Below are 13,903 nucleotides of genomic sequence, written 5' to 3' on the forward strand. Positions count from 1 at the left end.
GGCCCGGGGGGGGGCCCCCCCCCCCCCCGCCCTGCCTCTCCCAGGTCGCACCTGCTCTCTCAGTCTGGGGGCGGGGGAGTCATGTTCACGCCTTCACACATTCCTGGACCTGCTCTCAGCGAGCGCTTACTGAGAAGCCACCGTCGCCGGGCTACAAAGTTGGCAGAGGCCTGATGCCAGCCCTGTGGGGCCCACAGCGCAGAGCGCAGGCAGGGCTTTCTCATCAGAGTCTTAGACAGTGGGTAGTGGGTTTGGAGGGCAGGGAGGGGGCCACCAGGCTTGGGGACAGCCCATGCAAAGATCAGGAGAGCGGGGAAGGCACGCACGGCTGTCCGTGGAAGGGGGCAGAGGAAACAAGGACAGACGGACGGAAAGGCTGAGGCCCCAGGAGGCAGGGCAGAAACTCAGGGCCTAGAGCCGCCTTCCTGCCTCGGGCGCTCACTTCCCTCTGGCTTCCGCCCGGCAGCTCCGGGCCTGCAGGAGACGGGCTCACGGCTCCCACCCCTTCCCTTGGGGGGGCCAAGCAGCAAGGACAGGGCCTGGCGGGGGGGCACAGGGCTGCATGGGGGGGGTTCTCAGCGAGTCAGCAATCAGGGCGCCTTGAGGGGCACCAGCTCTGCTCAGGAGCGACCCTCCTGTCCGGGCACACCCCCGTCGGCCGGAGCTCTCAGCAAGCGCTCGGGCTGCCCGTGGACCAAGCCCAAGCCGCAGATGGAGAAACCGGGGGTCTCGGAGCAGGGATGAGGCAGAGTCAGGCCCGAACCCACAGCCTGCATGGCTCAGAGCCCAGAGCAGTGTTCTCTAAGGAGCCCGTGCCATGGGGGGCAGTCGCTTCCAGGCAGAGCCCCTCCCCTGAGTCCCACGGAGCCTGCAGGGGCTCAAGACGGTCGCAACACATTCAGCTACCTCTCTAGGGGCTTCTAGGTCCCGCTCTGAGCATTCTGGGCGTACAAAGGCTCCACCTCACCACACCTCAGAGGCGGGCACTACGGTCATCCCCTCGGCCCGTTCCAGAATTACAGGGATTCCCTGACCGGGCAGGCACACTGCCTGGACCCCCAGCATTTGCAGAGACCCCGAGGACGTCCTGACAGAGCCTGCCGGCTCAGGATCGCCCGGAACAGGAAGGAGCAGCTAGCGGGCCGGGCACAGAAGGTTCTGGGGCTTGGAAGGTGGGCTGTGGCATAGGAATGTGCCCTCTGCCCATCTCTCATCTCACACGTGGAGGCCAGGAGGCCAGTTCCATCGTGATTCCTGGCACTACCTTCCCTTCTGGAAGGGACTGAGATCCATGGGGGCAGAGTCCCGTCTGGAACCTTGTGCTACAGCTTTATCCCCAAGTACAGGGTCTCAGACCCTGCAGGGAAACTCCTCAGCTCCCCGAGTATACTAGATTCTTGTTACTATACTGCTTCTTATAATGACTCCGTATTAACGAAATATGATAACACCATCCATTAGTATTTTATTATCCTGGGAACCTGGACAGGGCGGTCTCTTGGACCCCACCATTCGGTAGTATTGCAGTCCAAGACTTGACATCTCCCTGAAGTTAGTAGTTCTTATTTTTCACCTGTTTACAAAAGCTGGTCATGAGCTTGAATTGTGTTTTGGGGACAGCACCCAGCTTGCGGGGTTGTGGGGACGATCGGATGAGGTGACCGGCGCTCAGGGCAGTCGGTGCTCGACAGCTGCCAGGTTCTGTTACTCTAGCTCGGCACCACCATGCTTTTATGTGTTTCAAATTATTTAAAATCAAGCAATCAAATTGGGGCACCTGGGGGGCTCAGTTGGTTAAGTGTCCGACTTCGGCTCAGGTCATGATCTCATGGTTTGTGGGTTCGAGCCCCATGTCAGGCTCTGTGCTGACAACCAGCTCAGAGCCTGGAGCCTGTTTCAGATTCTGTGTCTCCCTCTCTCTCTGACCCTCCCCTGCTCATGCTGTCTCTCTCTCTCAGAAATAAATAAAACATTTAAAAAATAAATAAATAAAATCAAGCAAGCAAAGAGAATAAGGCATATCCATGTGTGATGATGGGAAGTGAGCTTTGAGATGTTTTTTCAAGTAAGAAGAGCAAAGAACAGCATGTATGAAAGATTACCATCTGTACTTTTAAAAATGGGGAGAGCTCATTCATGCAACTCAATAGCATAACACAAAAATCTCATTTACAAGTGGGCAGAGGATCTGAATAGACATTTTCTTCAAAGGAGACGTACAGATGGCCAAGCACGTGAGAGTACTTGCCAAGTATGTGTACAAGGTGCGCGAGAGGGTGCTCAGTGTCACGAACCACCAGGGAAATGCAAGTCAAAACCAAGATAAGGTGTCACCTCACACCTGGACACGGGCTCTCCAAAAAATCCAAAGTAAAACAAAACCAAAAAAACCAGGAAACCGGTGTTGGCAAAGATGTGGAGAAAAGGGAAGCCGTGCACACTGCTGGTGGGAATGTAAATTGGTGCCGCCGCTGCTGGACAACAGTACGGAGGTTAACCAAAAATATCAATAACAACAGGACTACCATATGATACAGTAATTCCACTTCTATGTATAGATCCAAAGGAAATGAAATCACTGTCTCAAAAGGAGGGAATTACTGCAGCATTATTTCCCACAGCCAAGACTATGCGTGCACTGATGGATGAATGGATAAATAAAATGTGGTGTATGTGTGTACAGAGGCATCTGACTTGGCCACACAAAAAAAAAAAAAGAAGAAGAAGAAGAAGGAGATGCTGCCGTTTTCCACAATGTGGATGGAACTTTGAGGGCTTCATGCTAAGTGAGGTCAGCCAGCAAAAAGCTACATTTTGTACGATCTCATTTACACATGGAATCTAAAAAAGCTGAATCATGGAAACAGAATAGACTGGTGGCGCTCAGAAGCCTAGGGGAAGGGGTGGGGCCGGTGGTGGAAAGGGGTGAGGGTGGTCAACAGGTTCGAATTCCCAGGTATAAGGTAAGTCCTGGGGATGTGCGTATACAACATGGCGACCCAGTTAATGCTACTGCATCATATACTTGAAAGCTGCTAAGAGAGTAGGTCTTAAACGTCCTCATCACAGGAAAAGCAAAGCTATAACTCTGTGACCGATGTCGAGGACCCTTCCTGTGGCGATATTTTTGCAATATATGCAAATATCAAATTATTATGTCAAATGCCTGAAATTAATATATTATGTCTCAAAAAAAAAAAAAAACAACCAAAGACCAGGGGAGCCTGGGTGGCTCAGTCAATCAAGGATCTGACTCTTGGTTTTGGCTAAGGTCACGATCTCACGGTTTATGAGTTCGAGCCCCGTGTAGGGCTCTGTGCTGACAGCGTAGAGCCTGCTTGGGAGTCTCTCTCTCTTTAGCTGCCCCTCCCCCACTTGTGCTCTCTCTCAGTCTCTCTCAAAATAAATAAACAAACTTTAAAAATATATACCAGAAAAATGGGGACATATCTAATCTGTCCATCCACCCATCCATCCGTCTCTTGTGTTCACACAGGCTATCTCTGGAAGGAGGCGCAGGGGACATATAATGCAGCCCTGGACCCCCACCCCTCACACTGTCCTCTCTCTTGTCCGTCTCCCCAGAGCACACACGGCATACTATACATTTTCCCTTTTTATCTGTGGTCTGTCTCTTCCAATAGAATGGAAGCCCCATGAAGGCAGGGGTGTTTGTCTGCTGTTTTCACTGCTGTGACCCCCAAGCCAGAACGGCGCTGTCCCAGGGGGTCACCAGCAGGCACATGTGATGACTGAGCACGTGCAATAGGGCAGGTCGGGATGGAGATGTGGCGTGTCAAATACACACTGGGCTTTGAAGCCTTACTATGTGTTATGACTCAGTTGTGTCTCCCTCCAAAACTCATAGGCTGAAGCCCTAACGCTCAGTTCCTCAGAATGTGGCTGTGTTTGAATTATTTTAATGTTTATTTCTGAGAGAGAGAGAGAGAGGGAGAGAGAGAGAGAGAAGCAGAGCGTGAGTGAGGGAAGGGCAGAGAGAGAGGGAGACACAGAATCAGAAGCAGGCTCCAGGCTCTGAGCTGTCAGCACAGAGGCCGACGCAGGGGATCGAACTCACAAACGGGGAGATTGTGACCTCAGCCGAAGTCAGACGCTTAGCTGACTGAGCCACCCGGGCGCTCCTGAATGTGATTATATTGGAGAAAGGGCCTTTAAAGAGGTGTTTAAGGTAAAATGAGGCAGTCAGGAGGGGCCCTAACATGATGTGAGTGGCATCCTTATAAGAGGAGATTAGAAAACGGGACTCACACACAGAGAGGACTCAGCCACAAGGAGACCATCTACAGGCCAAGGAGAGAGGCCTCAGGAGAAGCCAGTTCTTCTGGCACTTCGGTCTTGGACTTCCTGTCTCCAGAGCGGTGAGCAAATACATTTCAGTTGTGTAAGCCGCCCCGCCCCTGGGATTTTGTTACGGCCCCAGCACCGAGCACAGTATGGAAAAACAAAGGACGCTATCTCGTTAATCTTATATTGGTTCTACATCCTGGGTTTGGAGATATTAGCCTAAAGAAAACATTATAAAAACGAATTTCACCAGTTTCTTTCTGCTTTTTTCCCCCCCTAATGCGGCTCCTTGAAAAGTTAAAATTGTATGCGCGGCTCTCATTTGAGGCTTGTATCATAGTCCTATCGGACATCACGGTCTAGCATGGTGTCTGGCACATAGTAGGTGCTCAACATCTGGTGGATGAATGAATGAGATAGTTGTGTTTGGGAAAGGACTGGGGGACAGAAGGGAGGGAGCCTGGCTTGTTCCTTTGGTTTTAACACAAGCAAGTATCTGGTTAAAAAATAAAAAAAAGATCTAAATTAAAATGTAATGAAATATACCCCTCGTGATAACTTGATATATTACAACCTAAGTGACATTAACACTCATACACTTAAAAGATGCCTCTCATGGGTATAGACATCAGAGTCTGCCAGCAGGTGCTCTCTGATGGATTGCCGGAAAGTTCTGATTCAGAGAGCAGGGGAAATCCCTCTGCACACAGAGGCTCAGGCAGGGAAGCAGACCCTGAATCCACGCACAAACCCATTTCCCAGGATGAACAAAACCCAGGTGGGGCCCGGGTAGAGCCCTCAGTGTCAACGACCTAAGTACTGCCTCCACCCCAAACTCCCTCCAGTCCTCCTGCCTGCTGCTGGGGTTTGCTCTGTCCATCTGTAAAATGGGCACATTAGGCTCACACCATTAAAAAAAAAAAACCCTCTTACAGAAAATTGCAAACATTGACAAAGGCACAGAATAGTAAAGGGGGCCTCCGAACCCTCAACAACCATCAACTCATGGCCAATCCTTTTGTTTGACATCTACTCCCTCTCCACCTGAGTATTCTTTTTTTAAGTTTTTTATTTATTTAAGTAATCTCTACACCCCAGGTGGGGCTCAAACTCAGAACCCCGGGATCTGGCATTGTACGCTCTTCTGACTGAGCCAACCAGGCATCCCTCCACCAGCTATTTAGTTATTTTAAGTTTATTTATTTATTTTGAGAGAGTGAGAGCAGGTCAGGGGCACAGAGAGAGAAAGAGAGAGACAGAGAGAGAATCCCAAGCAGGCTCCACACTATCAGCTCAGAGCCCAGTATGGGGCTTGAACCCACGACCCATTAAGACCATGACCTGCGCTGAAACCAAGAGTTGAGCGCTTAACCCACTGAGCCATCCAGGCGCCCCTCTGCCTGATTATTTTAAAGCTTATCTCCAATGGCATATTCCCGCAACTGTCAATAGTTCAGTATATTTCCCTAAGAGATATAGCCTCTTTTTCAAAATAGAACCACAATGCCATCATGGTATTATTATACCAACTAAAAGTGAACAAAAATACCCCACTATCCTCCAGGATCCCTACAGTATTCACACTTCCCCAATTATCAATGAAAAGAACCACAATATGTTGTTCCAATCAGTACGTTCAAATCAGGATCCAAAAAGGTGTACACACTGAACTTTTCTCAAATCTCCTCTAACACCGATTCTAGATTACTCCAGCACTTCCTTCCATTCTGCCAACATCCACCCTATTAGTTACCTGTCTGCTGCACGACAAATGACCACGTAACTTAGCGGGTTGAAACGGCAAATATTATCTCACCATTGCTGTGGGGCAGGAATGTGTGCGTGGCTCCCTCCAGCTCAGGGTCTCTCACAGGCTGTTGGCCTGGGCTGTGGTCTCATTCGCAGGCTTGGCTGGGGAGGGATCTGTGTCTGAGTAGATGTTGGCAACAGTCAGTTCCTTGCCGGGTGGTCTTCTCCAACATGGCAACTTGTTTCATCAAAGGGAGCAAAGGGGAGAGACAGGGAGGGAGGGAGGGGGTGAGAGAGAGAGAGAGAGAGAGAGAGCCCACCAGTGAGCCATGGGTCTCAGGTGTGTGAGCACCAGACTCACCTGGAGAAGCTGCTGAAACAGCTTGATGGCTTCCACCCCTGAGGCTCCTGACTCAGTAGGCTTGGGTGGGGCCCAAGAATGTGCATTTCTTTCTTTTTTTTTTTTTTTTGGTGTGAGAGAGAGAGAGAAAGAGAGAGAATCTCAAGCAGGCTCTGTGCTGTCAGCACACATGAACCATGAGCTCACGACCTGAGCTAAAATCAAGAGTCAGGCGCTTAACCAACTGAATCACGCAGGCGCCCCAAGCATGTGCATTTCTAACAGGTTCCCAGGTGATGCTGAGGACCACGTTTGAGAAGTACTCAATGACAGGGCCCTCCCTTCCTTCATTTTTAATTTCCTTACATTTTATCTGTTGGTGGGTCACTTAAGAATTCCCAGGTGAGGCCACTGAGATCAGCCCTGGTGGCAAATGAGAACTACTTGGCACAGGGACTTAGAGGCCCCATTCAAGACCTACTGAATCAGAAAACGGGGAGGGGGTTTCAGGGATGGGTTTCTATTTTTAAAGCTCAGCGGGTGAACCTCCTGTGCAGCCAGGGTTGAGCCCCACTGGGCGAAGAGAACAGGGACTGACCCTGGATAAATCCCTTCGAACACCCACGGTGATATCGACGACCGGGGTTTGTTGCGGGGTGTCGCTCACGCGACAAGCTCTGCACTTGTATCTTCCTGTCTCATTGTCTCCATGGCAATTGCAAGGCAGGTGCTATGACTCATCACCCTCATCTCACAGAGGAGAAGGAGGAGGCTCGCACAGGAGGGACTTGCCCAAGGTCACCTAGTATGGGGACTTTCAAACCTCTCCATAAATTCCTGATGCCCCTCCCCTCAAAAACTGGAGCTGCTCCTTGAGCACGAGCTGGACTTAGTGACCGCTTCTCGTGAACAGAACAGTGGCAGTGATGGAGAGTGCCTTCGGTGACGAGCATTCCTCTTGCTATGTGGAATCACGCAGGCTGGGGAGGCCGGCCGCCATGTGGCAAGGGCACTCAGGGAGCCCTGGGGAGAGGCCCTCGCCGTGAAGAACGGAGGCCTCCTGCCTACAGCCACGTGAGTGAGCCACGTGGAAGCGGGTCCTCTGGCCGGTCAAGCCTTCATGTGACTCCAGCTCTGGCCGCCATCTTGTCTGTAACCTCATGAGAGACTCTGAGTCTGAGCCACTCCGGAATCCGTGACCCATGGGACCTATAGGGGAACATTATCTGCTAGGGGTTGGGGAGTCTGTTATGCAGCAACAAACTCCTAAGACAATGTCGAGTCTGAGTGGTTCAAGGGGATCCATTCTTTCCCCGGCCTCTTAGACAGAGCCTTCCAACAGGCAGGTGTGGGGGGCTTGAGCTTTGTAGTTTCAGGGGTGGGTGTTCCTGAGCCCCCACCCCACCCATGGGCAGACCTGGGAGCCCTCTGCCCCCAGCCTGTGCCTGCAGACTGACCCCGGGGGGTCTCCCCCTAGCAGGGCCCCATGTTTCCTGGGGCCTGGGACTGTAAGTGCCATGGAGGCAGGAACACGACCGGTGGTCATGACAGAAGCTTGTGGGGCACATAGTAAGTGCTCAACGAACAGCTGTTTCATGAATCATCACCTTGAACCAGCTTCTATGGGGGGACGTGTTGGTCAGTTATAAGCACACCAGGGGTCTGTGCCCTGCAGGTGGGTGCGACTTCCTGAGGCGTCCCTCCATCGTTACACCCTTAGCGGGGCTGGGGGACCAGCCCCGAAGGAGCAAATGTAATAGCAGCACCTCCGGTGATCAATAACTGGGAAGCGACAAAGCTGGGCTCAAACGCAGCTCCAAGCCCTTCGTCTACTGGCGGGCCACAGGCCTACAGCACGTGCTGGGTCTCCATCTTCTCTCAGCGAGAAGCCCCCCAGCCCTCAGATGTAGGCAAGGGGGCTGTGTGCTCAGGCTCAGCTGTGGATAAAAGCCTCTGAGAGCCGAGCCTTGGGAGTAATTCCTGCCTGACCTCAAAGCCACCCAAGGCCCAGGGTGGCGGCTGTGAATAATGGATGACACTGTGGAACATTAGGGCCCGTGATGCATCTCATCCATGGCCTGGGGAGGGAGAGGATGGATGGACTTCCCCAGCCGCCTCTCATGAGCTTCAGAGTCAAAGCTCCTCAGGGGGCCCAGGAGAATTGGGGGGGGGGGTCAACCTCACTGGCTACCACTCCTCCATCTCAACCTTCAGATACTTCCTCCTAGAAGGAGAGACAGCCATTCCGCTCCCCAGACCCAGGGGAGGAAGGGATAGGAAGTGGCTGTGATGGGTGGTGGTAACGGATGAGGGTTCTGAGGCCAGACTGCCAGGGTTCAAGTCCTCTGCCGCAGGCTAGCTGTGTGCCCTCAGGGGATTCACTCACCCCTGCTGAGACTCAGTTTCCTCATCTGTAAAGGGTGGGGGAAAAACGCATCTATTTCATGGCGTTGCCAAGGGCTCAGTGAGTTAATGGCACATACAGGTGCTCACAATTCAACTGGCTCACAGTAAGTGCTCAGTAAATGCTAGTCCGTGTTCTCATGCTGTGTACCAGGCAATGTGGGGAGCATTCTGTGTACTTTTAACTCATGTCATCTCCACACCAACCAAGGGAAGTATTCATTGTAGCACAGATGAGGGAACTGAGGCTCACAGACAGGAAGCATAAGATCTCACAGGTGACAGGCCAGAGGAGAATCAGAATTTGGAAAAAGGAGAATCTGAGAAAATTTACCGAGCACTTTCTAGCACACTTAGGGGGTGCAGTCGAATGTCGGGTCCCGCTGTTCCCCAAATATACCTGCTACCTACAAAAGCCCCTCAGATTCGACCAATCCCTACCTCGCACCATACAGACAAAGCTCAACTCCAGATTAAAGACTTAAATGCCACAATAAACAAAAACCACCTAAAAATCTTTTGTAGAAATTACAGGTGGGTCTCCTTTAGAACTCACTGTTGGGAAGGATGATAAATTATGAGCTCGAATGTCTAAAAGAAAACTTTGGAACCTTAGCAGAAAGTATATGTGAAGGTATTTTAGTCCTTCAGGTTGAGAAGGATGGTCAGCATCGTTACAGATCGAGGAAGCAGAGATCGAGACCTCAACCAGAAACGGGTTTATACTCAATCGGCAAACATTTTCAAATCTAATAACACCAAGCGCAGAGAGAACATGGAAGATACGTGTTGATGGAGGGAATGTGAGTACAACCACTTTAGGGGTACCTGGGCGGCTCAGTTAGTTAAGTGTCCGACGTCGGTTCAGGTCATGATCTCACGGGTGCCAGGTTCCGGCCCACGTCAGGCTCTGTGCTGTCAGCGCGGAGCCCGCTTCAGCCCCTCCCCCACCAGCCCTCTCTTTCTCTCTCAAATAAATAAACATTTAAGGGGTGCCTGAGCAGCTTGTTTTATCACACTTGGCTTCACTGTGCATCGCGGACACACCGGAAGTTTGTGGCAATCCCGTGTCGAGCACGTCTATGGTGCCTTTTTTCCAACAGCACTTGCTCATCCTGTGTCTCCATGTCACATTCTGCTCATGCTGGCAATGTTTCAAACTTTTTCATTATTATTATATTTGAATTGCTGCCATCTCATGATAAAACTTTAACGGATGAGGAGTTCCTTCCTATGGACGAGCAAAGTAGCTTGCTGAGACGGATCTACTCCTGGTAATGATGCCATGCAGAGGGTTGACACGATAATGAAGGAGCAAGAATATTCCATACACCTAGTGCATAAAGCGGCGGCGGGGTTTGGAGGATGGACTCCAGTTTGGAAAGGAGTTCTACTATGGGGGACATGCTAGCAAGGAGCACCATGTGCTACAGGGAAATTGTCCTTGAAAGGAACAATCCATTGATGTGACAAACTTCATTGTTGTCTTAAGAAATGACCAGAACCACCCCCACCTCGCCAGCAAAAAGGTTATGAGTCACTGAAAGCTTAGAAGATAGCTAGTGTTTTTTAGCAATACAGTATGTTTTAAATTAAGGCATGTGCATTGGTTTTTGGACATAATATCGCACATTTAATGGGCTACAGTACAGTGTAGACCTGACTGTTAAATGCACTGGGAAACCAAAAAATTCATCTGACTTGCTTTATTGCGGTATTTGCTTTACTATGTTGGTCTGGAAGAAAACCGACAATATCTCCAACGTGTGCCTGTCGACTTTTTAGGATGTAGGTATGATAAAACTGTACAAAAGGAAAGCAGGCAGCAATGCAGACAGGATTCAAGGTGGGGCTGGGGGGCGCCTCAGGATTAGATGTTGGCCACGTTAGGGTCCTAGCTTTTGATGGATGGGCTCCTGGGTGGGGGGTATATGATTAAAATAATTATGAAAATTTTTAGGGGCGCCTGGGGTAGCTCAGTCAATTAAGCATCCTACTTTGGCTCAGGTCGTGATCTCGTGGTTTGTGGGTTCAGACCACACGGGGCGCTGTGCCGACAGCTGGGAGCCTGGAGCCTGCCTCAGATTCTGTGTCTCCCTCTCTCCCTGCCCCTCCCCGCTCATGCACTCTCTTTCCCTCTCTCAAAAGTAAATAAATGCTCAAAAATATTTAAAAAAAATAAAATAAAAGCAGGTCACGCAAGGACCAGAGAGAATACACCATGATCTGCATTACGATGGGCCCATCATTCTGTGGACCTGAAGCTCCTAACCTGAGTTCTGGCTGGCTGCCTCACGGCTATTTCAGGGCTTGGCACACAGCAGGTGCCCGGTAAAGACCGGGCGGATGAATGAGTTAGTGAATGGGTGATTAACGGGCGCCAGTGGGTAGGTACGTGTGTGTGAGTCCCTTGATGGAGAGCAGGGCAGCCCAGGGTGGAGAGCATCTCAGGTGAGGCGTGTGGTCCCTCCTCCTTCGGTCTCCTCATCACATCGACACCACAGACCCCAGGAACGAAGACCAGAGTTGACCCGGGCCTTATGCAAACCCTGAGCACCCAGACAGAGTGTTCTGGGGCACACAGGACCCCAGGGGGTGACCCTGGCTCCAGTCCGGGGCTACGCAGGGCCCTGCACTCAGAGGACTGTGGGTGCCTGAGCTGTGAGTGTTCAGCTGACAGGTGACCCACCTCATCCAACCATCTGCCACCGTCCCCACTGCCTCCCCGTTCCCGTACACTTACTTCCATCACATTCTGCTTTAAGGTGACTCACCCCCCCAACCCCACTAAAGAGAGTGACGTGAAAAGCAATGGGTATGTCAGTGCCATCAATGGAAAAGCAAATACCTATGCCACAAATAGAAGGTAACTGCAAACCTAAAGAGGCAGAGAACAACACGCTACTAAGTTCTAGGTCAAGGGTGAGATGGAGCAAGATTCTGAGCCCAGGGTCTGCTGTCTCCTGGATATAAGGGGCGGAGCTGGCCTCCAAGGGATGTGCTAGTTGCCCAACAGTAGGTGATGCTTCTTTCCCTTGACCCAGAGAACTGCTGTGTGATTCAGAGCTGGGCAATGCCTCCTCTGTGCCCCACCTAACCCCACGCTGCAGGACTCACTCCTTGGGAAGCCTCCCTGAGGCCAAGCAGTTTCCAGTTGCATTTAGGCCTGGAACCTTCTGGGGGAAGGCTTCAGGAGCAGACGGCTGCCCGGCCTGATGGCTGTGGCTAAGCAGGGAGGCCCAGCTGGAGGCTCGGGAAGCTGGCTGCAAGCTCTCTGCACCCCAGCAAGCCCCTCCCCGGTTTCGGCCCCTCCTCCGGCCCCCCAGGGAAGCAGGCACAGGGCCAGGCTGGCACAGGGCAGGCCCAGCTGGGTCCTGGCAAGCCGCAGGGAGCCAGGGTGAACTCATCCCTTGCCCTTAATCATCTTCCCGGCTAATGAGCATCTGTGAGGCTCCACGCCATCAACAGAGAGGACCCCGGGGAGATGCTGGGGGCTGGGAGGTTCTAAGGGCCAGATGTCACCACGGAGGGAGGTGGTAGGGGCCCTGACAGAGGAAATGGCCTTGGGGAGCGGCCCTATGCTTCCTGCTTCTTTTCTGTAGGGGAGAAGGCTGGGGCCAGGCAGGCAGTTACAGCCAAGGTTAAGGGCGCTCTGCGGCCTACCATGTGAGAACCAAACCAGGCTCGGGGGCCCCACTCCTGTGACTTCTGGCCAAGTGCTTCATCCCCTCGTCCCTCCAAGCACAGTTCACAAACCATCAGTACCCCTGGGAGCTTGTGAGAAAAGCAGAACCGTACGCCCAGACCTACTGAGTCAGAATATGTATTTTAATACAACCTCCAGGTGATTTCTGTGCCTCAGTTTCCCCATCTGTAGGATGGGGTTAAAATGTGCTTATGCATACGCGGTCCTTGCCGTTTGCTGCTACTGTTACTGGTGGTGTTATTAGTGAAACAACTCACGCTGGGCAAGGGGAAGCCTGGCCCCAGGCCGCCCCCTACCAGCCCCTCTGAGCACCCCATGGGTGGGTTTCAGGGGTCCCCCTGCGATGAAGAGGAGCCTGAGGCTCAGGGAGGTGCAGTGACTTGCCCAAATTCCACACGGGGAAGGCCAAGTTCACCCCACACCTGTCTGACCCTGTTCTTAATGTTAAGACTGGGAACGCCCATGGGGCCCCCGGGTGGCTCAGTCAGTTAAGCGTCTGACTTCAGCTTGGGTCATGATCTCGCAGTTTGTGGATTTAAGCCTCACATCAGGCTCTCTGCTCTCAGCACAGAGCCTGCCTCAGATCCTCTGTCCCCTGCTCTCTCTGCCCCCTCCCCCCCTCGCACACACTCTCCCTTTCTCAAAAATAAATAAAGGTTAAAAAACACTGATGTTAAGAGTGAACGGGTAAGACTGCTTCCTCTGCACCAAGCACTTGATGAGCTCCCACCCCCATTTTCACATCAAGGACAAAGAGGGTAGGCTGCTCTTCCAAAGCTACCCAGCAGGAAAGGCTGGATTTGAACCAGCGGTCTCTCAACTTTTAAGTCATGTAGCGTTTTCCCCAGAATCCTTCCCCGCAAAGTGTCCCTGTGTATCCAGTCATCTGCGAGCCCAGGCCTCCCATGTCCTCACCACTAATGAGGCCTCTGCCAACTTAAGGCTGGGACGGTACAGACCCTCTAGAACTGGCTCCTGGGGAAGAACCTGTTTCCTCCTGCTCTGGGCTCCCGGGTGTGGCTCCCCTGAGCAGGGCCCAGGAGCTGATGCTCGGAGATGCTCGAGCTAGCCTCAAGGGTAGCTGGGCTTCCCTTTGCCTCTCTGGCCCCTATTCCTGCTTAACGCCCCCCTCCCCACCCCCACCCAGTTCACTATCAGGACCTGACCCTCTTGGCTAGCGTGTCCTGGGGCCAGGCCTGGAGTTCTGCAGTGTGATCATTCATTCATTCACACTCATCAGTCCCATGTTCCGCACCTACCGTTCGCTAGGTGCAACTCGGCGGAATCGGCAGCGAACGGGACAGACCCAGCCCTGAGTGGGGGAGAGACAGACCACAAGTTAATCACATGCCCTCAAAAATGTACCATTAAAAAAAAAAAAAAGTACCATTTTACAATGC

At 52.1% G+C, this 13,903-nt stretch overlaps 1 long non-coding RNA gene across 1 annotated transcript in view; it reads right to left on the bottom strand.

The window, feature by feature from the left end:
- The window catches only part of LOC144239242 (uncharacterized), a 56,990-nt gene that overhangs the window by 41,957 nt on the left and 1,130 nt on the right, over positions 1–13,903 (bottom strand). Inside the window, exons 2-3 of the long non-coding RNA XR_013337348.1 lie at positions 13,763–13,815; positions 6,122–6,292 (exon numbers count right to left, since the gene is read on the bottom strand). This is a non-coding gene — a long non-coding RNA (uncharacterized LOC144239242). The remainder of the gene's footprint in view (positions 1–6,121; positions 6,293–13,762; positions 13,816–13,903) is intronic.

The sequence above is a fragment of the Crocuta crocuta genome, unplaced genomic scaffold, assembly GCF_008692635.1.
Source record: "Crocuta crocuta isolate KB4526 unplaced genomic scaffold, BGI_CrCroc_1.0 scaffold16, whole genome shotgun sequence".
In the NCBI taxonomy this organism is placed as follows: domain Eukaryota; kingdom Metazoa; phylum Chordata; class Mammalia; order Carnivora; family Hyaenidae; genus Crocuta; species Crocuta crocuta.